The sequence below is a fragment of the Aotus nancymaae genome, unplaced genomic scaffold (genome assembly GCF_030222135.1).
Source record: "Aotus nancymaae isolate 86718 unplaced genomic scaffold, 86718_ANA_hifiasm-v0.15.2.pri h1tg000019l, whole genome shotgun sequence".
NCBI lineage: Eukaryota > Metazoa > Chordata > Mammalia > Primates > Aotidae > Aotus > Aotus nancymaae.
Window position 1 is genome coordinate 43,770,031 of NW_026988431.1, and position 26,392 is coordinate 43,796,422.

The following is a 26,392-nucleotide window of genomic DNA, read 5'->3' on the forward strand; positions in this document are numbered from 1 at the left end:
ACTAAGGACCAAGTCTGAGGCAAGTTCGATCCCTTCACTATGAATGATGCCTTTCCAAGAAGGACTACAAAGATCAGAGAAAGGCCAGTCCTTGTCTGGGTAGCCTGGTGTCTGGAGCAAGACTTTTTCTTAGTGCCCAACCCATGACTCTAGTCAAGTACCTCACACTTGTTCTGATCCTCCTAGTTGGAGGAAAGTATTTATCATTGGAACTCACTGGGCATCTATAGTCTTCTGTTGATATGGTTTGGCTGTGTCCCCACTCAAATCTCATGTTGAATTCCCACATGCTGTGGGAGGGACCTGGTGAGAGGTAACTGAATCATGGGAGCAGGTCTTTCCCATGCTGTTCTCTTGACAGTGAATAAGTCTCATGAGATCTGATGGTTTCAAAAAGAGAAGTTCCCCTGTACAAGCTCTCTCTTCTCTTGTCTGCCGCCATCCATGTAAGATGTGACTTACTTCTCCTTGCCTTCTGCCATGATTGTGAGGCCTCCCCAGTCATGTGGAACTGTAAGTTGATTAATCCCCTTTTCCTATATTAATTACCCAGTCTTAGGTATGTCTTTATCATCAATGTGAAAATGTACTAATACACTTGATATATTTAAAATTCCTCCTTCAACAAAAAACTGTCTGGGGACAATGGCACGTAATAAAATCTACACCCGCCACATTCCTAAAATCTAGGCTTTTTCTTGACGAGAAGTCACTCACAAGGCTGAGCAGTTTCAAAAATCAGTGACGGCTGGGCATGAACAATTCCATGTTATCTCTACCTGAGTCCTCAAGCTAACCATCCCTGTTTACTTACCTTTACTCACCTACATCTCTCCAGTCTCTGGGACACTCTTCCTTCTGTACTGATATTTATCTTTTCTCTGCAATGTAGAGGTTGTGTCTCAGAACCCCGACCATACATGCTGTCGCAGTTGAGTTAAGATTCCCAGGTCCAACTCCCTACCAACATAAGTGTTTTCCCCAACTAGGATAGCTGCTCTGACGGCCTTGTAAATTTGCCCATTGGATTTTATTTCCCTCCTAAAGTCCAGAGTTTAATGGGGGGAAGTTAAGGCACCTTTTCTCAAGCCTCAAACCCTATGGCCCCTAATAAAAAGGAGGCCATAGGGTTTGAGGCTTGAGAAAAGGTGCCTTGAGAGTACAAATGGAAGATTGAAAGCTTCCAGATAGCTGTCAATCTTTTCCATTTGTACTCTCAATCCAAGAAGAGATTTTATCTGAACGTCATAAAAAAATGCCAAACAACAAGCCCTTCTCTGCTTTGGACAGTTCAAATCAGTTAGTGATTTTTGTACTTCCTAATATCTTAAAGGACTGTTGAAAGACTGTCCTAACATTTCTTTTGACATTGTTAAGAGAGTTTTTTTGGAACAACTCCAGAAAAGATTCCAAGTTGGGGCTGGAGGAAAAGAGCCAAAGGCATACTACAATTTGTATTCAAAGTTTCTCCATATCAGATGAGATTATTTTGTAGAAAGTTCCTTTTTCTTATGCATATTTTTAAGCTACATTTTGCCTGCTGAAATGTAGCCAGTGGAATTACTGAAGCCCCAAACTTCTTTCTGAAAAGTAGCAGGAAATGCACTTCTTAGAGAGAAATGACATTTCTGAAGTGAAAGAATTGGTGGAAATTGTTAAGTTTCTCAGACGGAAATTTTTCCTCACAAAGTTGGTGGCCCAGGCTCTGGTGAGCCCCAGGCCTAGCCTTTGGCAAATTTGAGAAACTGTCAAGTTCAGCTTGGGTGCAACCTAACCTCTTACACGTCCACACTGGCACACAAAGGACTAAATACTTTACGTCTTTGTCTGACCAATGCCAAGAAGCCCCCTGAGAGTGTCCCACTGGACTACTACAGAAAATATTCTGTAATTTGGAATGTCATTGGAGGCAACAATTTTTAAAGAAATCTTGAAAATCATCCAGAAAGGTTATTTTCAGAACTGTTAATTTTTAATATTTTAGCTGAAAATCTCCATCTTCAAAAGAAAAGTTTCAAAATGACTAAGGTATAATTAAGTGAACCAAGAGCTGCAACTGGTTAGAGCCCCTTTTCTTTCCAGAGGGAGAGCCTGGGAATCTCTAAAGATTTTAAAAGCCATTACTCTAATCCAGTCCCTTCAATTCACAGATGACAAATTTGAGCCCCAAAGTGAATCAACTTGTCCAACATTACCAAATGAAACAATCACAGAAGTCAAAAACTCCTCAAGGGCATGTCTTTAGGGTCACTAGGCCTGACATAGGCCCTCAAAAGCCCTGTAATAAATGCTAATTACCTGAATTCAACAATTTATGCTATGGTGTTAATGACTGATACAATCTTTAAACATTACCCCTCTTAGGGGTGTTTGCTTTCATTTAAACAGGATTCAGTTCCTTAGATCAAAGAAGGAGTATCTAAGAGCACATATGTAGATGTTGTCAATAGGCTTGTTGGTACAGGAGAAAATTGAGGGTAGTGTAACAGAACCTCCAGAGACAGACTCTCTGTCATTTGACAATCATACATAATTTTATAATTTAATTGTGTGCATGTTGAATGAAGGGCAGGAGGGGAAGGGGATAAAAATATCTGTACCTAAAATAAGTACCTAAATAAGAGTACCTAAAATAATAATAATCATAAAACTACCTAAAATAAGAAAACCCAAACCAAATTATATAGACTGGTGCAGAATGCCGAAGTTTGAATGAGAACACATTCAGAGTTGGTCCTACATTAATTCAAGTCAGGACATGTTGTTAGCTACTTCTGATGTCATCACGCATGTGTGTAATTTACACTGCTCTGTGTCTTACCATGAGCAGAATGTTTTCTGTTTTAAGATGAGTATAAGTTTTCTTTTAATTTAAAGTTTGCCTTGATAAAACAAAAATAGGGCTTTTAGGCCCTATCAAGTTATGCCTTAATAGCATAATAGGAGCTTTTAGGCCTTGAAAATATATGTGTTTCTTCTTCAATTTCTTCTAGCCCATAAGTTGAATACATCATAACTACAGAAATAAGTGGATTATTAAAGTAAATTTGTTTAAATTGGGTAATAGTTTCCATCAAATGGTAGCAGGTATTATGCTGTGAGCCAATGTGTAAATGAAAAATAAAGAGTAATTCCATTTGTCAGAGATCTAAAATGATAGACTCCCTGGAAAAAACAACTGCACCACCCAACACTATCAGCTTCATTCACTGCTCAACCAGCCTGACCAGACACTTTTCCTCAGTACTCATGTTACATTATTATTATTATTTTGGGGGTTAGTTGATGATGACAGGAAAAAAAAAGGAACTCACATCAATTATGGTTTCACATTTACTGCAAAGGAAGAGTTTCGATTTTCCAATGTGCTACAAATCCCAACCGTCCAAAGTCGCACTATGACTGTCATTTTGATAGACACAAGTCAAAATCACAAATATCTAATTTAAAACGTTATGGAGTTGCTTATTTTTCTGCAAGGCATAAATGTTGGCAACACATGAAACTAAATAACACTGAATTCATTAGGAATTCACAAGAGTGGTGAAAGTTTTCTATCTCGAAGATAGGAGTTTAAAAAAAAAAAAAACGCTTACATTCTTCATTCTGTCAAAACTATATTTGATGAGAAAATTGAGGGGAAATTCCAAAATATTTCCTTATCCAATTCTACTATCAAATGACAAACATCTTATTTTGCCATCAATCAAATCATTGTCCTTTTCAGCCATTTTGGTGACTCCATCAAAGGATATTCTGCTCAACTGTTTGCACATGTACAATTGTGACTCAAGACGGTACAGAGGAAGAAATCCTGCTTTAACTCTCAGAGACTATCACTAAGGATTACGATGTCTTTAAATTCGTTCAAAAGAGCAGAAATGATTAAAATACCCATGGAAGGTTCTCTAACAGTCAGAATTCTTGTGGAAAATAAAATAACAAAAGTTACCTGTTGTTGCCAAGTGTCAACTTCCACATTTGGCCTAGACATCTATAGAAAGACCTCAGTCTTGCTCTCTAAAAACAACAAACTGTCTGCCTTGCCTTATGAAGATCTGCATGCTTATCACATAGTTCTAGCCTTCGTCAAGCTCTAGGTTTGTTAAGAAATATGGTTACATTCAAGAATTGAGAGAGACAGCTGCTTTATTTTTTGAATACAGAGAAAGCACTAGTAATCAGTTTGCAAAATCTTTAATAACCAATATGGCATGGGCACAGACGAGTCAAGACTGACACTGGCCACAAATAATTGGTATCAATGCGTTGGAGCATACTTACTGAGTACCAATTATTTTATCCTCCAAAAATAACAATGAGATTGCAACATATGTATCAACATAGAAAGACGTCCAAGTTATAGCCAAGTGAGAAAACAAATTTTCATAACAAGAGGTATAACATGGTCCAATTTATAAAGGAATCTTAGAGGAATCTGATGAGACTTACGGATTATCCACACAGGATTCTGGCAAACATGTACAGAACCTCAGGCAAAAAGATCTCCTGAGAGCCTTATTCCTGAATTCTAGTCCTAAATCTACTAGGTTGCTTAATTCTTACCTACCTTGGGTTCTACGAAATCAGGAGTTAAACTAGAAAATCATTACACTATTCCAGTTCTCATTCGCCATGAGTATAAGAGCAATTCTTTCTTAGTTCACTTTTGTGAAACAAATGTTTTTAAAAATCTACTTCAAAGATTATTGTGAGGCTTTAAAAGAGCAGGTTTGTGAACACACATTGTGAACAGTGAATATAGTATAATAACAATAATAATCCATAGCTTGAAAAGCTATGTACTACATAAATTAGAGCCTGTACTACAATTTATTATTCATGCTAGTTCTTCTTAACTTCAGCTCACTTAGGGATATTATGTACTCAAATTCTTCATCATAAAGCCCAGAGTCTTATGTTTAAGATTACTTTAGGGGCTAAACCATATCAAATATCAGCCTCAGGGGTAAAAAAATCTGTTGCAGCAAAGTTGACTTAATTAAACTTCTGAAAAGTGAATCCTATTTTCCCACCGATGTCCTTATTAACATCAGAATTACATCTCCTAGAAAATATTTCAGTGGATTAGGTTGCAAACTCATTTTCCTATTTAAAGAATTATAGAAGTTGACTAAATATCTTTGAAGGGTCTCTGTCAACTAAAATAGCCTATGGTTCTGATTCTATTTTAGGATTCAGTCCAGGAGTTACCCTTTCTCAAACTGGGATGCCAGTGGGTGCATCCCACTCTGATTTTCATGGGGTCTTAGGAACGTGTCTCCCCTCTTGATGTATATCTGGTAAAGCGGAGTTTACTCCAAATTTGTTTCTTTTTTTAACTGTGTGGCCACCAAGGACAGAAATAGAATTTGGACTGATGTCACTGAAGGAAAAATTCAATGTAAAAAACTTTCTAACAACCAGAGCTGTCTAATAAAGAAGTAGCCAGTAATAGAAGAAACTGAGTTACTATGGCAGGAGAAAATAGACAGAGGGAGCTCACCACTTACTGGGGATGAGTATCCATTTTAGGATATTGCTGCTCATCTTTTATCTCTTCTAACTAATTGTAGGCATCCTGGGGACAGCTTTTTAAATTTTGTTGCTTTCTGGATCTCTGAACATATTGTAGATGTTTAATAAATATATTTTTAATAATTGAAAGAATAACACAGAGGGGAATCCTGCATTTATTGAGCAGGGCATTGGAAAGCAAAACTTTAAGATGCTTTAACTGTGAGATTCTTGGAAGCATTCACCATCCTGTGGAGAACTAAATTCAATGGTAAGGGTGTGATGTGTTAGTAAGTATTTTGTGATTTTTAAGAACTCTTTTCTGTCTCCAGATTGTTGTCTATCTGCAACAATCTTCTTGCAATTCTCTATTTAGAAGATGTTCTTTCTTATCTAAGGCCCCAATGTCCCCAATGTTATACTAAGACCCCCCAGAACTGAGAAATTACTGTTCTTCTCATTGCAAAATGTCTAAAATTTAAGAGCTATGCTGCCAAATCGTCTTTTAACAGCATAAGCCACATACTAATTGGAAAAATACCTGATTCTGAAAAACTTTAAGTTTTATATTATGACAAATAAAACCCAAATTTGATAACTTCTGGGTTCTACCAGACTTGTTTGTTTCAAATAAGATATACTTGAATTTCATATCGTTCTCAAATACAACCAGCACCCTGCTTTGTTTATGTTTGTGATTCAGACTCGTACTCTGAATCTCAAATCTTTCGTGGGTGGTAAAATCAATGTAATGGATTAAACGCAGAATTTTTTTTAAATGATACAGTGAAATTGAAAAATATCAGAATGCATCATACCTAGTAAGGAAAAGTATTTTTTAAATGAAACTTCCATTTCAGTAATTTACATTTACATATATGCATATGTGTGTTGTGATATAAAATGTATTTCTTACAGTGGATCACATGCAAAAAAAAAGCTCTGAGGCCCTTTAAAATACTACAGTATGTCAATAGTATAATGTATAAATAATATCCACAGCATGTCACTATCCAGTTTTTTTCAGGAGATCATTTTGATAGATAATCAGGCTCATACATATGAAATAACCCGGTTCAAAATTTCTCATTAGCAGTAAGGGGAACAGATGACCCAGTTCCCAAGTTTCATGCACTTAAATTAACTGGAATTGAAATAAGAAGAGGGGGATGCTATTTATTTTACATCGTCCACAGAGGAACTGAAGGTCAAGTGCTTTGCAACTCACGGTCCAGACGTATATGCCCCTGCTTCCTTCCCCAGGGTCAGCGCACGGGCATTGTTCCCTTCCTGGAGTTATCTTTGTTGTCTTCCATCCACCTTTATAGCCCACTATTATTACTGTCTCCTTTACTCTTTTATTTTAGCACTTGGCAAATATGTGAGGCAAAGTTTACAGGAGTTAAATATTTCTAAGAATATTGCTCTTAAAAGGTTGTTAGAAAAGAGTCCTTTCTTCTACCCTCCTTGCTTCCCTCCCCCCTCTCTTCTCCACTCTCCTAAGATCATAAGTGTTTAAAGCCACTTTTGTTCTACAAAGTGGTCTGTGTCTCCTTTAGAATGAGAAAGGTTCTATGTATGGTGGCAGTAGCTGGAATAAGTCAAAATGCAAAAGGTTAAGAGAATGTAAACACTTTTCAATTGCCTTTTTCAATTTTCTTTTAGTAGCTTTAAATAGCTATAAATAATATACACTTCATACACAGAGGAAAGTTAATTCTTATAAATATTCTTTCAGGAGAAATAAAATGTTAGGTGCATTTCACTTGGTAATATATTCTCCATTTATTGATTCTTTTCTAAAAGACTCCCACTGCCCCCAATTTCTGTCTTATCAGTATAGTGGATAGAGAATATTTTACTTGAAGCTGAATCTATTTTCTCAATTTTTTTGAGTGACTATTCTCCAAAGAAAGTATTATTAAAAGCAGACTTTCCCAAAATTGACTTTAACAGCAATTATTTTCTTTGAATATGAGAAGGATATTTTTGATTTCCCAAATGCACGTTAACTGAATTTTTGAACTAGATCTTTTATGGCTAAGTTTTCTCTATTTTTTTCTGTAATAGAAACATTACATTACATTGTCTATCTGAGAACTCTAAAGTTGGAGGCTCCATGGTATGTGTCTTGCATAAAATAAAACTGCAGACGATAGCAAATTCATTTTTCTACTCTGCCATAGCTCCTATGGCTCACTAACTTTTGAACTATGGCCGTGCTGAGTGAATTTTCTTGTCAGGCCCTGTAAAGCTGCATTTCAGAGAGAGCAAAAGCAACTTGAGTTTTTTCAAAGGGACCATGATAGTGGACAAGTCACATGGCTTTTCTAGGCATCAGTAACTTCTACTGCATAAAGTAAGAACTTTGAGATAGAATGATCTCCAGAGTTTGTTTTTTTTAATCTTTCTAGCAATAAAAAAAGTATTGACTCTGTTAACAAATATTTAATCATTTTAAGTCAAACAAAACCAATTTTTACATCATTATAGTGTTACAAAGGTATTAGGTTTCTTTTATGCTGCCTAGAGAGAACTGCTTAAATATATATTGGATGTCAGTGTTCTATATATAAATTTGAGCATTTCTTAATGCAGAAAAAAAGATTAAAACTCACATTGGCTCAATTATACCGGAGCAGGGTGAGAACATCTGACAAGCCAAGAGCAAAGACAGCCCCCGAGTATCTCCTCTCCTTTGTTGAAATATTACCAGCCAAACATCAGTGATCAAAAAAGACTCACAAATTAGATGACAGTCCATGCCCACAAAATATAATACAATTTGGTCAAGGTACACTAGGTCAGTTGCTAAGAGCCTTGTGTTTTCTCTAGTAGTTACATAAACAGTTAGATGTGTTTGCTTTTTTTAAAAGACTAAGGAAAAGGGAAAATTGCCAACACAATTACCAAAATAATTAATTAAAAGCCAGCTCAGTCAGCAACAGCTGGTTTCAGTCGTTGGAGTGTGCCCTGAGGCAATAGCACGCAGATCCTTGCAGCTCCTTTCTCCAGCAAGGAATGCTGCCATTATCTCGTTCTCAATGAAAAACCGCCTCCCCTGTCACACCCCTGTAAATTGTTGAACCTAAAGGGCTTTTCCTCCATCCAGAAAAGAAGGTAATGGGAACAAAAGTAAGTAGTTCAACCATAAGTCTTGGGAAGCTTCCAAAAGCCTTCATTCCTGCCCAGAAGCTCCCAAAGAGGAGGCCTAGGGTTAGGGAGATAAGCAATACTATTAAATTTTTCGAGTCTGGAAATGCTCTCCCCAACCCCATTTGTCTTTTAAGTAAGGGACCCAGAATAAGAAATAAATATTTCAGAAAGACACAGGAACTACATTTCAATTTTACAAATCCTTTTTTTAACCTTACGTATTGCAAAGTTTTAGATATATGTAAAAGTATAGAGAGTAATATAATGCACCCCCATGTATGAATCATTCAGCTTCAACAGTGATGAACTTGTAACTCATCTTGTTCATTGTTTTGAAGCTAATTCCAGATATCACATCATTTTAGAGGTTTTAGAGATTGTGTGTGTGTGTGTGTGTGTGTGACAGGGTCTTGCTCTGTCACTCAGGCTGCAGTGCAGTTGAGAGATTACAGCTCACTGCAGCCTTGACCTCCAAGCTCAAGTGATCCTCCTACTTCAGCCTCCGCATAACTGGGACTATAAGCATGTGCCACCATACTCAGCTATTTATTTATATATTTATTTATTTATATATTTATTTATTTATTTATTTATTTATTTTGTAGAGACAGGGTCTTGCTATATTGCCCAGGCTGGTCTCAAACTCCTTGTCTCTAGTAATCCTCCTGTCTTGGCCTCTAAAAGTGCTGGGATTACAGGCATGAATCATCACACCTGGCCTAGAGATAATATTTTTTAACATAAAATTGTCTTCCACTTTTCAGAGGTCAGAAAATCTAAACGAAGGAAGAAAAATGAAATTTTCAGCTAAAATCATAATAGTGGTTAAGTTATATAAACTTCTTATACTCTAAGTAGAGTTTTCATTTTAGCCTCAAAATTGATACTTTTCAATCATGAGTCAACAAATATATATTGAGTGTCCCTTAAGTGCCAGGCTCTGTCACCACCAAGCCTAAAAATAGATCAATGTGGGATCTATTTTTTAAGTCTTTCTAACAATAAAAAACTTTTGATTCTGTTAAATAATATTTAATTATTTTAAATCAAAACCAATTTTCACATTGATAGGGACAGGAAACAAGGACACTCTGGGTAGAAGAAGGTGGGTCCCCAGCGAGGGCCTCACCTTCAAGCCTGGAACCATGGCCCAAAGTGAGAACATACATCCCTGTTTTCCCACTCGAATGTTGCCTTTTCCAAAACTACCCATGGCCCACCCTACCCCCCATCCTGTGCCCATAAAAACCCCAGGCTCAGCCAGCAGAGAGAGAAGAGATGCAGCTAGATGTCAGAGACTACAGTTGGAGAGAAGCAACTTGACTTCAGAGGGACAGCTTGAAGGCACAGCTTTGGAGAGGAGTTGGGCCATCTCCAGCCAGACTCCCGAGGAAGACTATCTTCCCCCAATCCATCCCCTCTTCAGCTTCCCTTCCTGCTGAGAGCCACCTTCATTGGCAATAAAATCCCCCACATTGACCATCCTTCAAATTCATTCATGCAGCATTCCTCCTAGACACCAGATAAGAACTCAGGTGTGGGTGCAAAAGGCTGTCACACTGACCTTCTACTGAGCTGTTAACACTTAAGCTGTCCATGAATGGCAAAGCTAAAAGAGCACTGACTGTAAGACTCCTTCTGGGGCCTCAGGGGTCATGGGCACCCCCCAAGATGCTGCCATGGAACCAGTACAAATTTTGTTCCTGCTGGCACCCCAAAATGCTCACCCCAGTTCCTGTACCTCCTCACCTATGTGCTCCCTCCAACAAGGGGTTAAGCACAGTGGGTTTGAGTGAGTGGAGCTTGCCTCTGCTGGTGCTGAAGCAGCTAGCTAGTTCCAGTGCCTGCACTCCAGTTCCTGCCCACAAAAGATTTAGGGAAATTTCCTGCTTCAACATCATTGTAGTGCTACAAATGTACTAGTTTTATTAATAGTGCCCCACAAATTAAAAATAAATGTTGTGCCTGTTTTATCTATTAAAAAAAAAAAGTCCAATGGCCCTGATATATGAATACACAGCTAGAGAAACAAATTTTTGTTGTCACAAAGTAAACAAGCTTATATTATTTGTTAGAGCTCAGAAACAACATGATAACCTAAGAATTGGCTTCACCAAAGAAGTTAAAGACCTCTACAATGAAAACTATAAAACACTGATAAAAGAAGTTGAAGAGAATACACAAAAAATGAAAAGATATTTCATGTTCATAGATTGGAAGAATCAATATTATTAAAATGTCCATACATCCAAAGCATTCTTCAGGTTCAATGCAACCCCTATCAAAATACCAATGACATTCTTCACAGAAATAGAAAAAATAATCCTAAAATTTATATGGAACCACAAAAGACCCAGAATAGCCAAGCCATCCTGAGCAAAAGAAACAAAACTGGAGCAATCACAGTCCCTGAATTCAAATAATCCTACAGAGCTGTGGTAACCAAAACAGCATGGTACTGACTGTCATAAAACAGACACATAGGCCAACAGATCAGAATAGAGAACCCAGAAACAAATCTATACACCTACAGTTAACTCATTTTTGACAGAGGTGCCAAGAACATACATTGGGGAAAGGTCAGTCTCTCCAAAAAACGTGCAGGGAAAACTGAATATCCAGATCAAGAAGAATGAAACTAGACCCCTATCTCTCACATTATACATAAATCAAATCAAAATGAATTACAGACTTACATCTAAGACCTAAAACTATGAAACTACTAAAAAAAAATTAGGGAAACTCTCCTGGACATTGAACTGGACAAAGATTTCTTGAGTAATGCCCCATGAGCACAGGCAACCAAAGCAAAAATGGCAAATCCCATCAAGCTAAAAAGCTTCTATACAGCAAAGGAAACAATCAACAAAGTGAAAAGACAACATGTGAGAAAATATTTGCAAGCTACCCTAACAAAGGCTTAATACCCAGAATATATAGGGAGTTCAAACAACTCTATAGGGGAAAAAAATCTAATAATCCTATTCTAAAATGGGCAAAATATCTGAACAGACATTTCTCAAAAGAAGACATACAAATGGCAAACAGATATATGAAAAAGTGTTCAACATCACTGATCAACAGAGAAATGCAAATTGAAACTACAGTGAGATATCATCTTACCTCAGTTAAAATGGCTTATATTCAAAGACAGACAATAACAAATGTTGGCAAGGATGTAGAGAAAAGGGAACCCTTGTACACGGTTGGTAGAAATGTAAATTAGTACAACCACCATGGAGAACAGTTTGGAGGTTCCTCAAAAAGCTAAAAATAGAGCTACCATATAATCCAGCAATTGCACTGTTAGGTATATACCTAAAAGAAAGGAAATCACTATATTGAAGAGATGTCTGCACTCCTGTGTTTGTTGCAGCACTGTTTACAATAGCTAAAATTTTAAGGCAACCTAAGCATCCCTCAACAGATGAATGAATAAAGAAGATGTACCTATACACGATGGAGTACAATTCCACCATAAAAAACAATAATATCCTGTCATTTGTAACAACATGGATGGAAATGGAGGTCATTATGCTAAGTGAAATAAGCCAGGCACAGAAAGACAAACTTTTGCATGTTCTCACTTATCTGTGGGATTTAAAAATAAAAACAATTGAACTCATGTAGATAGTAAAATGATGGTTACCAGAGGCCGGAAAGGATAGTTTGGCAGTGGGGATGAGGGGTAAGTGGGGATGAGGGTTAAGTGGGGATGAGGGTAAGTGGGGATGAGGGGTAAGTGGGGCTGAGGGGTAAATGGGGATGGTTAATGGGTCCAAAAATATAATTAGATAGAATGACTAAGATTTAGTATTTGATAGCATGACAGAGTGACTACAATCAACAGTAATTTATTGCACACTTAAAAATAACTAAAAGACTATAATTGGATTGTTTGAAACACAAAGAAGGATAAATGCTTAAGACAATGGATACCCTATTTACCCTGATGTGATTATTATGCATTGTATGCCTGTATCAAAATATTTCATGAACCCTATAAATATTTACATGTACTGTGTACTCACAAAAATTTAAAACAAAACAAACAAATAAGCAAAAACATAAATTCAGCTTATTAGAATTCCCAAACATGAATAGAAGATCTGAGATAACACTTTTTGCCATCCTTTGATATTTGGTAAGGTTTTCTGGTAGATTTTCTACATAGAAAAAAAAATACCCTTTGAAGAAAAAGAAGAGCCTTTATGACTTTAACAGGACAACACTTTCCCGGAGTCTCTCAGAAGCTAACATAATCCCATACACACAGATTAGCCTGTGCCTACATTCCTGGAAAGACTGCAGTAAACGCAAATACAGGCCTCATTATGGGGTCATTTTACATTTCAAACTGCAGTTTGCTTTATAATCGGACAGTTCATCTTTACAAACTAGCAGTAAGGCTCAAAAAACAACACACACACACACATGCACACACACACACTACTGCTTAACAACAAAGATCCTCATATCTACAACATTTATTTTTCTTCCCTTTTCTTAAAATTCTATTTTCTCACCAGTTGAAGAGTCCTCCTGTTCTAACTTAGTTCATTAAAAACAGCAATTTCTTTCCATGGGCCTCCAAATTATTTTTTTAATTTGAAAAATGTTTTACCTCTGTTCTGAAAGGACTGTCTCCTGCAAACATCCCTACTTCTGAGTGTTTCCTACTTAGGAGAACAAAAGCTCCAGCTTTTAGTATCCTTAGAGCACACACTTTCTCTCTGCCTCAGATAGACCCAAATTCTCAGAAAAACAAAACAGAGACATGGGATGAGACAATGAACTCCCACTTGGCCTCATTGCAAGTGAGATATACAATCGTCTCTGATGGCTTCTAGATCTTGGGCAGTTTGAACACTTTCTTTATTGTATATATTTAAGATGTATAGCACGATGTTTTGATATACAATGAAGTGATGACTACAGTCAAGTAAACTAACATATCCATCCTCTCACATACTTACTTGTGTGTGGGTGGTAAAAGTACCTAAAATCTCTCTTAGCAAATTTCCAGTATATAATATTCTTAACTGTCATCCTCATGTTGTTCATTAGATCTCTACACTAATTCATCCTATATAACTGCAACTTTGTCCCCTTTGACCTACATCTGCCCATTTCCCCTGTCCTCTCACCCCAATCACCATTATCCTCTCCTTTTCTATTTATTCAATGTTTTAAAAGATTTCATATCTAAGTGAGGTCATGCAGTATTTTTCTTCCTATGGTCTGGTTTACTTCTCTTAGAATAGTGTCCTTTCCATTCATCCATGTTGTCTCAAACAACAGAATCTTCTTTTTAAAGCTGAATAATATTCCATCATACTATATGTACCAGTTTTTCCATTCACCTATTGACAGATGCTTTGGTTGTTTCCTTATCTTGGTTATTGTGAGTAATTTTGCAATCAACATGAAAGTGCAGATATCTTTATGAGGCGGTGATTTCACTTCCTTTGGGTATATGCCCAGAAGAGAGATTGTCAGGTCATAGGGTAGTTTTACTTTTGGTTTCTTTAGAAACCTCCATATTTGCTGCATCAATCTACATTCCCACCAACAGTGTACAAATGTTTCCCTTTCTCCACACCCTTACTAACACTTGTTATTCCTTATCTTTTTGATAAAAGCCTGGACAAAGTTTTGTTTTATGGTAGAGTCTGTATTAAGTATTACTATCCTTAGATTCACAGTCATACATTTTTCAATGTTCACTCACTGAATCAACATAGAAATTTAAACAGGGGAAGTTTAGTATTACTTCTTCACGTTTTTTATTTTCCTCAAATGTCTTGAACACAAACTGTATATTTGCTAAATTATGTTTTGTGGTCCTGAGTCAAATATTATTAAAACTTGATATGTTGGGAACTCCAAGTCAAGAGGAGGAAATACTTCTAGACCTTTCCATAAGCTGATATGTCTTCAAATGGAATTTAAAAAGGTAAATAAAAACTTATTTGAGGTCTATATGGAATTGATGATTTTCTTTTGAAAATAATCATTCAGACAATTCCTTTTGAAGAAATCTCTTCAATGCCATCTTTGCTAGTAACTACTAGGCTATTTTCCATTCCCACCTCCAATATTAACATACCATGCATGACATACAGTTCTATAGAACCAAAAGATATTCAAGAGCTCCTAAACAGAAGAACTTGAAGGTCAAAAGGGGAGCAATTCTTACAGAATATTTTGATAATAATATAATTCCAGATGCACAGACTCTTTAGGGACTTAAAGTCCTAAATCCCTAAAATTATACATGAGAAAATTGCAACCTGAGATATTATACCAATTGTCTAAAATTTTTAGTGGCAAGAACCAGTTTTTTATTTCAACAAACATTTATTGAACATCTACTCTATAGCTGGCAAAAGAAGACATTTTGGAATAAAAAAATGCAAGACACAGTTCCTACCCCCTACCCCTAGTTGTTCACAGTCCATTAGGGATAACTGCCTAGTGAGCAGAGACACAAAGTGATAGGCTCTTTGATAGAAGCAGTCACAAGGTAAGGCCCAAAACTCACAGAGCAAGAAACCAGAACAAACTTTTTAGAGGAGGTTGGTCCTGAGCTGAGTCTTGAAGAAGGTAAAGGAGCTGCTTAGGAATGGAAGCGATCAAGAGAAAAGGGCCTGGCTGTCTAGGTCTTCCTGCATTCACATTAAACTAGTCTACTTTTAAAATGTTTTGGTTCTGAGTTTGGTTTAGTCCGTGAATTATTTTATCTCTAGGTCAGAACATAGTGCCAAAGGAGTGAAAGCCACACCAGCAACCTTAAAAATGTCTCACACTAACCCAAGGGGGAGTAGATTAAAGATGGCTGAATTCAGGTAAGTCACTCATCACCATCACTAAAACTCACCAGCAAGTAGCTAGTGTTATAGGGCATGGGCCAAACCTCCATATAAAGGCAGCTTTGCTTACGGAGTTATTCATTGTATCAATCTGTGTGCTTTTCAACTATCATTTTAATATGTAGGTAGAAAATTTTAAAAATTCAGTAAAAATATGCAAAACACAAATTTATTAATTCAAGTGTTTATTGAGTTCCTATTATTTGCCATGGAGATACTTCAGTAATATTCTAATCATACACTTAATCCTTTGTAAAGAGATTTGGGGCTTTAGTTTTTTCCTCATTTACTCATTTGTTGATTTAAGCCTGAACTTGGAGGTGTTCAGAGACTAGAAAGACAGTCATAGACAAGAATCTATCAATGTATAGAGGATGGGAAAAGGAGGGAGAAGGAGTGATTTGAAAATATCTTCAGAACACGCTGCATAACTGGCTGCAAAGTTTTCAAAAGTGGGGTTTCTGGATATCTTAAATTTACATGTAGTGCCACAGTTTGTAGAGTTGGAGGATGGTGGTCAGAACTCACCATTATTCGTTCATGGTAGCTGTGGGTTCTTACCTGTCCTCTAGGATCTAAACAATTGCCTATCTTTGGGACCTCTGAAAGATGACATTTTTGATCGAAATTTAGATCCATGTTCTCCACATGTAAATGTTTTTATAAGGCAAATGGAATAAACATTTAAAAGCAGGACTGTCACTTTTCTGTCCCTTTTCAGTGTTAAAGATGTCAAAATAAGAACATCTTGGTGAATCCTCTGGTGATCTCTCTCTGTCTCTGTCTCTGTCTCTGTCTCTCTCTCTCTCTCTCTCTCTCTCTCTTACCCTCCTGGCTCTCCAAGCGTGGTCCAGGACTAAGAAAAGGGATAGATCAACGGAACAGTAAATACAGCCTGTGCCTGGAAGACTTAACATTTTAGCTGCTTTGTTGGGGATGGAATCTGGAGGCAATTGCAATAGAGTGAAAAGAAAAATGATACAGGAGTCAAGACACAGGTACAATTCTGGCTTTGCTGCTAAATATCTGGATGGTTTAGGCAAGTTATTTAGTCAACCTAGGCTTCAATTTCTCTATCTGTAGGAAATACTGATGGCTGAAATTTGTTGAACATGTATTATGAATCTATCAACAGTTCTTAGAGGCTTATTTGGATGGGGATGAATAGATCAATGGTTTTCAAACTTAACTTCTGTGAAAAGGAATCCTTTCATACAATGAAGTCTTGTATGGCTCCCCAATACATAGCACAGATAAAAATAGTATACCTATTTTATAAGTTACCATATATAGCGTTTCCTTATGATACACTTGAAGATTATCATGATCTGTGATTTCCACCACATCAAGCTTTGATCTATAACACATTTGAGTAGTAAGCATTTTCTAACTTAATACGTAAAACAACAAATGTAATGAAATGTGTGTGGATCCCTAGAACACAGTTTAAAAGCCACTGAATGAGTTTATCTCTGAGGTCTCTTCTGAATCTGATGTTCTCCCTGTCTGAGCCTGGCTCAGATGGCAAAAACTACTGCCGAGAACACATACACACCAGTCACTTTTCTCCCCTGTGAAGGAAGAGGCCTCTTTTATTTCCCAGCAGATTCGATGCATAATATTAAAAATCTGTCAGTGTGACTAGTTTTAATTTAGTCTCTCCTTCAACAAGTTTTGGGGTTAAAGGAATTGCTACATCTGTGACAGTCATAACTGTTTTGGGATTCCACTTAGACTCACAGTGTGTACATCTGAATATTCCCAGAAGTATCTAGTCAAGTTCAATAAAATTTTGAATGTCAGCAGACCTGAAATCCAGTAAATAAGAAACCTGAACTAATATCATATAGTGAATTTCAACAATGCTGCTTGGGAGGTAAGAAGAGTTCTCATCACTTTTTACCTATGTGACCCTGGCCACTTTTCATTTTGGGACCTAGTTTCTTGAACCAGAGTTCAACATTATTTCCTTTCCAACTGAAATATTCTTTATTCTCTAGTTAGTTAACATCCTTCTGTGATCAACTATACTGCCTGTATCTCCACCACTTCTCATTTATCAGCTGGACTGTTTTCATGAATATGCATTCTGTACAGATTTTCCACTGTGTAATTCTGGTGATTCTACATATGACTTAAATGTTTTATGTTTGCATGTAAAACTGGAATTGCATGATATGAGATGAATGGCAAAAGTTACATTTTAATTTTTAAACTCAGAATAACATTAAATAGCAAATAAAAGACATAAAATATTTATGTATAAGTTTAACAAAATATGTATAAGATATCACATGTACCTGAAGAAAACTACAAAACTCTAATGAAAGAAATCAAAGTAGATCACAAGTAAATGAAGAGATATTCCATGTTCATGGACAAGAAGACTTAATGTTAAAATATCAGTTTTTCCCAATTTGATCTGCAGATTCAATGCAATCTCAATAAAATAGCCCAGAAAGTAACTTTGTGGTGACCAACAAACTGATTCTGAAGTTTACATGGGGAAGCCAAAGACCCAGAATAACCAACAAAATATTGAAGAAGAACAAAGTCAAAGGACTGACAAAATACATCCTCAAGAGTTACTGCAAAACTACAGTAATCAAGACAATGTGGTATTGGTGAAAGAATAGACATGGAGCACAGGAATGGAATAGAGAATCTGGAAAAAGACCCACACAGTAATGTCAACTGATCTTTGACAAAGGAAAGTTACTGAGGAAAGGATAGCATTTTCAATAAATGATACTGGAACAATTGGACATCCACATGCAAAAAATGAATATAGAATCTAACCTTATACTATACAAAAATTAATTTTGAATAGATCACAAACCTAAATGTAAAACTATAAAACATCTAGAAGACAACATTGATGTTAGATTTCATTACAATAAAAAATTTCTGCTCTGTGAAAAACTCATTAAGATGATGAAAAGACAAGGCACAGACTGAGAAAAAAATGCAAAAGATATATCTGAGAAAGGACTTTTATATATCTTTTATATATATATGCTTTTATATATCTTTTATAAAAATATTTACAAAAGATATATCTGAGAAAGGATATACAATGAACTCTTAAAACTCAACAATAGGGTGGGTACGGTGGCTCACGCCTATAATCCCAACACTTTGGGAGGCTGAGGCGGGCAGATCACGAGGTCAAGGGATCAAGACCATCCTGACCAACATGGTGAAACCCCACCTCTACTAAAAACACAAAAATTAGCTTGGCATGGTGGCGTGAACCTGCAGTCCAGCTACTTGGGAGGCTGAGGCAGAAGAATTGCTTGAATCCGGGAGGCAAAGGTTGCAGTGAGCTGAGATTGCGCCACTGCACTTCAACCTGGCAACAGAATGAGACTCCATCTCAAACAAACAAAAAATATCAACAATAAAAAAGCCAAACAATTCAATTAGAAAGAGAGAAAAATATCTGAACAGACACCTCTGCAAAGAAGATATATAGATGGCAAATAGTATATGAAAAAATGTTCCCAATCATGTGTCATTAAAAATTTGCAGATTAAAACAAAAAAGATACCACTACATACCTATTAGAATGGCTAAGATCAAAATGAGTTAAAAACATGCCCACATACAAAAAAACTGCACATAAATGTTTACAGTAAATTTATTCACAGTTGTCAAAAATTGGAAGTAACCAAGATGTGTTTTGGTAGATGAATGAATAAACTGTGGCATATCCATACAATGAAATTCAGCAATAAAAATAAGCTATCAAGCCATAAAAAAATCATGGAAGAGAAAGCTGAAATGCATGTTGCTAATTAAAAGAAGCTAATCTGAAAAAGCAACATATATAATTCCAACTATATGACATCTGAAAAGGCAAAACTATAGAGACAATGATAAAAGATCAGTGGCTTCCAGGGGTTGGAGGAAATAGTGGGGAAAGGATGCACAGGCGAAGCACAGGGTAGCTTTTTTTATTTTTCAACCTTTTTTTTTTTTTTTTTGGTCTCACTCTGTCACCCAGGCTGCAGTGCAGTGGTGCAATCTTGACTTACTGCAACCTCCACCTCCTGGGCTCAAGTGATTTCCCCAACTTAGCCTCTGTAGTAGCTGGGACTACAGGTGCACTCATCATGCCCAGCTAAGTATTTTGTATTTTTTGTAGAGATGGGGTTTCACTAGTGTTACCCAGGCTGGTCTCAAACTCCTGGACTCAGGTGATCCACCCTTTCACCCTCCCAAAGTGCCAGGATTATAGGTGTGATCCACCATGCCCAGCTCCAAATTTTATTTTAGACTCAGGAGGTACACGTGCAAGTTTGTTACCTGGTTCTATTGCATGATACTGAAGTTTGGAGTACAAATGATCCTGTCACCCAGATACAGAATAGTACCTAACTATTAGTTTTTCAACCCTTCCTCACCTCTGTAATAGGTCCCAGTGTTTATTGTTGTCACCTTTATGTCCAGGAATTCTCAATGTTTAGTTCCCACTTATAAGTGAGAACATGTGGTATCTGGTTTTCTGTTCCTGCTTTAATTTGCTTAGGATAATGGTCTCCACTTCATCCATGTTGCTGCAAAGAACATGATTTTATTCCTTTTTTTTTTTGAGACGGAGTCTTGCTCTGTTGCCAGGCTGGAGTGCAGTGGCGCAATCTCAGCTCACTGCAACCTCCATCTCCTGGGTTCAAGTGATTCTTCTGCCTCAATCTCTTGAGTAGCTGGGACCACAGGCACATGCCACCACATCTGGCTAATTTTTTTGTATTTTTAGTAGAGATGGGTTTACACCATGGCCAGGATGGTCTCGATCTCTTGACCTCGTGATCCACCCGCCTCGGCCTCCCAAAGTGCTGGGATTACAGGTGTGAACCACCGCGCCCGGCCTTTTAAATTTTTTAGTAGAGATGGGTTTCACCATGTTGGCCAGGCAATTTTGTTCTATTTTATGACTGCATAGTATTCCATGGTGTATATGTACCACATTTCCTTTATCCAACCCTTCATTGATGGGCGCCTAAATTGGTTCTATGTGTTTGCTATTGTGAATAGTGCTACAATGAACATGCAAGTACAAGTGTCCCTTTGGTAGAATAATTTGTGTTATTTTGCATTCATACTCAGTAATGGGATTACTGGATCAATGATAGTTCTATTTTAAGTTCTTTGAAAAATCTCCAAACTGCTTTCCACAGTGTCTGAACTAATTTACATTCCTATTAACAGCGTATAAGCTTTTTCTTTCTCCACAATCTCACCAACATCTGTTGTTTTTTGACATTTTAATGATAGTTATTCTGACTGCTGTGAGATGGTAACTCACTGTGATTTTGATTTGCATTTCTCTGATGATTAGTGATGATAACCATTTTTTCGTGTTTGTTGGTGACTTGTATGTCATCTTTTGACAAGTGTTTGTTCATGTCTTTTGCCCATTTTTTAATGGAGTAGTTTGCTTTTTTCTTGTACAACTCTTTAAGTTCCTTATAGATTCCAGATATTAGATCTTTGTTGAATGCATAGTTTGTGAATATTTTCTCTCATTCTGCAGGTTGTCTGTTTACTCTGCTGATAGTTTCTCTGGCTATGCAGAAGCTCTTTAGTTTAACCAGGCCCCACTTGTCAATTTTTGTTTTTCTTGCAATTACTTTCAAGGATGTAGTCATAAATTCTTTCCCAAAGCTATGTCCAGAATGTTGTTTCCAAGGTTTTATTCTAGGATTTTTATGGTTTAAGATCTTACAATTAAATCTTTAATTCATCTTGAGTTAATTTTTGTATGTGGTGAAAGGTAGGGATCCAATTTCAGTTTTCTGCAAATGACTAGCCAGCTATCAAAGGATATTTCAGATCAGCGAAACTATTCTGTATGATACTGTAATGGTAGATACATGACATTATGCATTTTTCAAAACATGTAGAACTATACACATTAAGAGTGAACTCTAATATAAACTATGGACTATAGTTAGTAATTATGTGTCAATACTGGTTTGTCAAGTGTAACAAATGTGCCACACTAATGCAAGATGTTAATAATAGTGGAAACCTGGAGAGGGTAATATGAGAACTCCACTTTCTTCTTGTTTCTTTCTTTTTTTTTTTTTTTTTTTGTAAATCTGAAATTGCTCTAAAAAATAAATCTAGTAATTAAATACAACACCACCATTACAAGCCAATAGAGAGCACGAAAGAGAATAAAAAGCTTTTTAAAAGTAGCTTTAACAGCACTTTCTTTTCCTGCTTTGTTTTCTGAACAAAGGGTCCCACATTTTCACTTTGCTGTGGGACCAGAAAATTATATAGTTCTGTTTATCACTTTGTATAAATAATAGCTAATGTTTATTTAGCACATATTATGCAACGGGTATTATGCTAAGTACTTTCACATATTACTTCATTTAAAATTCACAATCCTATGATATTTTATATATTTTATAACGATCTCTTTTACATATTTTTAAATATTTTATAATGATATAACTAATCTCATGATAATATTTTCATGCCTATTTACAAATAAGGAAATCAAGGTTTAGAGAAGCGAGTGTGTTGATCAAAGTTACTTGGCTGGTAGGAGAAAGTATCAAATTTGAACCCAACCATCTGATTCCCAGCTCCTGACCACCAGCAATAACCACCACCATGTTAGAGTTCAAGCTCTCTGAGGTACTTCTTTATGCTACTGACCATCAAATATAAACGTCACTGATTACAATGCTCAGGCACGTGCCAAAAGGACAGTCCTGCGATTTCAATCATCCTGGGTAAAATGTGAAATATTCCCAGCCAGCTTTTCACAAAACTCCTCAAATTCTTTGCATGATGCAAGCTGCATAAATGCACAAGAGTCATATGAACATTATGAACAGTACTTCTTTAGATACTTACAAATTATGAAGAATTAATTTTATCTTAAAAATATGCACCATTTATATACGCTTTTATAAAGCAGACCTAGGTAATCAATGTTGAACTGAGAAGGCACACACTAGATTTGAACATCAACAGCAAAAAATCAAAATTAATCCTCTTAAGCTTCTTTGGCTAAGTTCTTTGCCATACTTATCCTGCTTTCTTTTTAACTTGCTCAGCACATAGCTATGGGGTTAAGCAAAGGAGACCTTTTCATCTGTGCGGGTTTTGAGGCACAGTTGTCTGTACAAAGTTTAGGGCTCTCTGCCAATCCCATAGGCCTCAGCTCTGCAGCACAGATGTATGCCTCAACTTACCAGATAAACTAGGCTCTAGTCTCTCTCCTATTAACAATTGATCTTAAAAGCAATCTGACATGAACGTGTCTGCCAAAGTTGGCTCTGTACTTCTGACTGAAAACCACATCTAACTGAGTGGTTGAGTCTGTCGTGGAGGGACTCGGGTCTTGGGAGGTTTGAAGTGCAGTAGGGGGTTTTAGTCCTGCTGTGATGAAGCTAGCTAGCCCATGCATCTCTGCTTCTCTGGCACATGGTGGAAGCATGAGGGATATGTTATGATAAAAATCCCAATTATGCCTTCCACCATCTGTTAAAAGCATGTGCTTGTGTACACGTTGCCAGGAAATATCGAGAACAAAGGAATGAGAGGCCCTCATTCCATAGACGTGGCTCTCAGCTCCCACTGAGGTTCACTGGTTTGGTTACAGATGTGTCGATGTCCTCAGCACCCAGCCCCACATAGCAAGGAAGTCCACGGTCTTGGGCAAAGCTAGACTCATCCAGGTCTGTTTGGGAAGAGGGATCCAGTGGAGTGCAACATTGATATTTTTCTTATAATATCTCAAAAATACAATTAAAATGGAGATAACCAATTAGCTTCCACATCATGTGTATATGAGACTGACTTACAAAGTCATTTAAAAAATACAGCTCTCCTTGAAAAAAGGCACACATGGCATGCGTTAAATAAAGTTTTATAAAAAGATTAAAGTTTAATTTTAATTACATTTTAAGCATGTGAGTTGGAACCATTGTAATTTATCACATCAGGGGATTTTTTTTCTTCAAGATGAGTGAGAATAACTATAATAGACATGAAACCATTGTAGAAATAAGCAACAACTTTGTATAGATAATTGGAACCCACAGATAAAGTAACGTACTGAGCTATTAGTTTCCACCTCTTTCTAACTACATTAGTGTCAGAGTTAACAACTAATAACAATTCTCCTAGGCTGAGTGCTGTGGCTCACACCTGGATTTCTAAGCACCTTGGAAAGCCAAGGCAGGTGGACAACTTCAGCTCAGGAGTTTCAGACCAGCCTGAGTAAAATGGTGAGGCCACGTCTCTGTGAAAAATACAAAAATGAGCTGGGCTTGGTGATGCATGCCTGTAGTACCAGCTACTTGGAGTGCGGAGGCAGGAAGATCGCTTGAGGCAGGAGGTTGAGGCTGCCGTGAGCAGGGATGGCACCACTGCACTCCAGCCTGGGTGACAAAATGAAACCCTGTCTCAAAAACAAATTCTACTACATTTTTAAGATCTCTTTTAGAATATGATCCTAGAAAATAATCTGGACCTTAAGAGATGTGTCTAAAACATTACTAAACAAAATTTATTTAGTTTCAGAGTAATCTAATGAAAATTCCTGATTTTCTCATTGTAACACCCAATCAGCGATCTTGTCATACTTGTCATGCAGACCACATTCAGAAATTCCTTGGTAGAAGTTAGAAATGTGACTGTGAGAAGCAATTCTTTATCTACATATAAAATAAAACAAAGCTGGAATCCTGTTTTTGTCCCCAAACATCCCTTTGATACTACCATTGAGTTTTTATAATTAGGACAGTTTTCTTCCAGCGCCCTCACTAAATGACACCCCTCTACCTTCATCTTGCACAATTCCCTTCCTTCCTCTCCAGCAAACATTCCTCTATCCAAGTCTACCGGCACCACTTCCCTTTGCCAGGTGAGCGCATGCTGCCACACACCCACCCTGAGAGCTGGCTGCCCTCAAGAGGAAGTTCACTTAGAACATCTTGATTAAAATGAAATGTGTGTGTTTTTTTTCTAGTGTGGTCTGCACAGTCTGGAGAGGAAAAAATTGATGCGCAAAAAGTGAAATGACTCTGACATGGCTTCTTAAAGCTGCTAGGGATACAATTTCTGTTCCCTATTTTAGTATTCCCTCTGCTACTTTTCCTGCCTCTCTCTACTCATTTGTCTTTTGCTTCTCTACTCATTCCCTCTGTGACCCTAGCAGAACTCCTAACTCCAATTAAGTCATAATAGTTTCTCCTCAATCCCTTTCTCACAGAACTGAATGAGTTAGGAAGAGAAAGCCTTCCTCTTCCAAACTTTCTTCCTTATTCCTCCCGCTGTCATTCTTGTACACAAAATTTAAACATGTTAATACTTAGGCACATTATTTTAAATGTGTTTTTTAATTAAAAAAGCAATACTTATAGAATACTGGAAAGATACGGTGCATGAAACAATAGTTACCTGTAAATCCACCCCCCGAAGAATAACCACTGTGAAGACATTGATGTATTTTCTTTCTTATAATGTTTCTATATATAGCTACATGTTTTAGCATTTTGGGGGACTAAACTGGAGCTATAATTTTGCTTCCAGATTTGTTTCTCATGTCACTAAAAATTATTGAAGAGCATAAATATAATGAATGCCTTATCGTTTATCATACACTCTAAAGAATTTTGGACTACTGGCTAATCATTTTTAATTGACTCTATCTCAGTAGTGTGTTGGTAAACTGGCTGTCTTAAAAAAGAGCCCTGACTTACTGTATCTGCCAGTTTCCATGGTGTAAATGCTCCTACCATGGCAGATTTCAACAATTAGCTCACAAAAATTCCTAAAAATTTAATCAATTATTATAAGCTGGTATGTGCTAGTCCCAACAAACCACTGACTATCAAATATTATAAAGATGACATATTCCGGCTCTCAAGCAGCCAACACTTAAGTAAGGCCCTTGATAAAGAAGGAAATGTCTTTTAAACCTATAGTTGCCTCCATTTTTCGCCATAGTGTATTTCATCTAGCTGTGTTCATAGTTGACAGACTTCACTTCAGAGTGACCCATCTCCAGTAATGACCTCAGAAAAAGACTGGCAAACAACCTAGAATATCCTTCAACAGTTTTCTTTACATTCCTTACCCTGGTCGCTCAAAATCACTTTCCACAGTTTTGTGCTTCCTGCCTTTCATTGCTATTCAATCCTAATGGTTTCCAGATGTTTAACTCCCATTCAGTTACAGTTACATATGGTTTGAACATGGAAGAGGACAGTTAATCTGAAATGAAAAAAAAACAAAGTAAAACACTGACATGTAACTAACTTTGTGAGTAGGTAGGATGAGCTTTCAAGTCATCTCTTCACCGACTGCTGACTTGCTCCTTAAAAAAAAAGTCCTAGAACTGTGACACAAAGATCAAATGAATAGCTTTTCTGAAACTTTTATTACCTACAATGGAATTCTGTAGGCCACCACCTTCAGAGTAAATGTGTCAAAGTTGAATTTATAATATTTCATCCACCATCACATTATAATAACCGTTGGTCTTCTTTACTAAGCAGAAAATTAAGTAAAATTTTCAAATTTCATCTGAATTACATCTCTTATTTCCCCACAAAGCTTAGTGCAGTGCTTATCTGTGATGACAATTGTCAGTACACATTTATTGAGTTAATGAAGACTGACATGGGCATAAAATGTATTGCAGTAGAGAAAAGCCTGAATATTATGGGGCTACTGTATTACAAGTAAAGCTTAGGAACTGAAAAGACCTGGGTTACAATCTGAGCTCCTTATTTGTCAGCTGTGTGAACTTAAGTGAGTTACTTAATCTTTCTGAGCTTCTATTTCCTCATCTAAATATTTGGATGACAATATCT

The 26,392-nt window shown here is 36.8% G+C and overlaps 1 long non-coding RNA gene across 1 annotated transcript in view; it reads right to left on the reverse strand.

Moving 5' to 3' along the window:
• LOC105706551 (uncharacterized) overlaps positions 1-25,790 on the reverse strand; it is a 30,517-nt gene extending 4,727 nt beyond the window's left edge. Inside the window, exon 1 of the long non-coding RNA XR_001104850.2 lies at positions 25,654-25,790. This is a non-coding gene — a long non-coding RNA (uncharacterized LOC105706551). The remainder of the gene's footprint in view (positions 1-25,653) is intronic.
• Positions 25,791-26,392: the final 602 nt, after the last annotated feature.